This window comes from Triticum dicoccoides, unplaced genomic scaffold (genome assembly GCF_002162155.2).
Source record: "Triticum dicoccoides isolate Atlit2015 ecotype Zavitan unplaced genomic scaffold, WEW_v2.0 scaffold3447, whole genome shotgun sequence".
NCBI lineage: Eukaryota > Viridiplantae > Streptophyta > Magnoliopsida > Poales > Poaceae > Triticum > Triticum dicoccoides.
In genome coordinates this window covers 50338-52681 of record NW_021264966.1, presented here as the reverse complement: position 1 = coordinate 52681, position 2344 = coordinate 50338, and positions in this window count along the sequence as shown.

Genomic DNA, 2344 nt, shown 5'->3' with positions numbered 1-2344 from the left:
GAGGCGGAGGCGTCCAGTTCGGAATGTTGATGAGCTCCTTCCGCCATGGAGTCTTCAGAGCAGACCCCAGTCGAGTCTCCCCTTCACCGGTAGGGTGGTCAAGCTGGAGGTCCTCAAATCCCTCCGTTATTTCATCCACCATCACCCTAGCATATCCTTCTGGAATCGGCCGGCAGTGAAAAGTTGCGCCGGGTTCAGTAGGATAAACAGAGCCAACAGCTGACTTGACCTTCAAATTCATCCATTGCGTCATAAGGTGGCAATTTTGAGACTCCGTGATAGCATCCACGGGATAGCTGGCAGGAGCCATCAAGGCATGCTTCGGCTGAAGCAGCTCGGTGGAAGCCACGCTGCTTCTGCGCTGAGATGGCGGGGTAGCTTCGGGGGAAGCTTCGGCAGTACGTTTGCTGCGATTTGCTTCTCGTTCCTCTATCGCTTCTACCCTTGCTTGCAGCGCCTGCATTTGGGTCTGCTGCACTTTTTTCCTCCTCTCATGGGATTTGTAACCGCCTACGTCCGGAAACCCAACCTTCCACGGAATGGAGCCTGGCGTGCCTCGTTTCCGTCCAGGGTGCTCAGGATTCCCGAGGGCCATTGTGAACTCGTCGTTCTCTCTGTCTGGAAAGAACTTCCCTTGCTGTGCTGCTTCGATATACTGCTTAAGCTTCCTAACTGGTATGTCCATTTGATCGTTCGTCCAAATGCACTTCCCTGTTACAGGGTCCAAGGTTCCGCCAGCCCCGAAGAACCAAGTCCGGCAGTGGTCTGGCCAGCTAATTGTCTCTGGTTCGATCCCTTTATCAACCAGATCATTCTCAGTCTTGGCCCACTTAGGCCGGGCTATGAGGTAGCCACCTGACCCCATGCGATGGTGAAGCATCTTCTTCGCAGCATTTTTCTTGTTTGTCGCCGACATCTTCTTACTCTTTTCTGATGTCTTGTGGGCCACAAATGCGGGCCAGTGATCTCTGATCTTCTCATATCTGCCCTTGAATTCTGGTGTCTCATTATTTTCGACAAACTTATTCAGCTCTTTCTTCCACCTCCTGAATAGTTCTGCCATCCTATTAAGAGCAAAAGACTTGATTAATTGCTCTTTAACTGGGTTCTCTGGATCATCCTCTGGCGGTAGGGTGAAATTTGACTTCAGCTCAGTCCAAAGATCATTTTTCTGCATATCATTGACATAAGACACCTCAGGGTCTTCTGTAGCCGGCTTAAACCATTGCTGGATGCTTATCGGGATCTTGTCCCTAACCAGAACCCCGCACTGAGCAACAAATGCGTTCTTTGTTCGGATGGGTTCAATCGGTTGGCCGTCGGGCACGATTGCTATGATCTCAAACTTTTCATCCGAGCTCAACTTTTTCTTCGGGCCTCGTCTCTTTACAGAAGTTGTGCTCGATCCGGAGGGCTAGAAAAAAGAAGAAAGACTTAATTAATATGTGTACATACCAAAACAATGAATGCATCAATCAGCTAGTCAGCACAGGCTTAACTAATATATGTACCTAGCCAGACTCGGTTCGGTCACCGGAGCCGTCATCACGGTCTCCTTCTTGCACCGGCATTGGGTCACCGGAGCCGTCCTCATGTTCTTCTTCTTGCACCGGCATTAGGTCACCGTAGCTAGCTTCTTCACCCTCTCCTTCCAGACCATCGGTGTCGTTGAGAAACAACAAGACGGCATCACTTCCTTCTGCGATTATGTCCCTCAACAACGCTTCTTTTGCTTTGTCTCGGGCGGTGTCCATAGTTTCTACAAATATTTACAACATGGCAATTATTATTCAAACATGACAGATGGATATATTAGTGGCAAATGTAGAACTAGCTACCTAATCATAGTAAGGAATCATATATATTAATTAGTGGCCTCGACGCTTCTTCTCTAGGGTTTGGGGTGGCCTCGACAACGCTTCAAGGGTTTGGGGTGGCCTCGAGAACGCTTCAAGGAGGGGGTAATATTGACCCCCCCACGTGTTGAAGCTATCGGGAGGGGGTATATATCGACAACGACGACACTACATCTATGTCCCTCGACGACCCTCGTTCCCGATAAAAAAAGAGGAAGAAGAAGAAAAAAGAGGAGAAGAAAGAATGGAGGAGAAGAACTCCTCTATTCTTTCTTCTCCTCTTTTTTTTCTTCTTCCTCTTCTTTTTTTATCCTCTTCTTCCTCTCATGTTCGAGAGGATCGCCGAGGGATCGGGAGGTTGCCTAGTGTCAAAGGATTCAAAAAAACCATGTCTTCATCATTAGGCGAAAGTAACAGGTGCATGATGGTACGAAGCTCTCCAAAGTTATTTTGGAACGGAGTCCTAGATAGGATAATTCGCTTTTTGG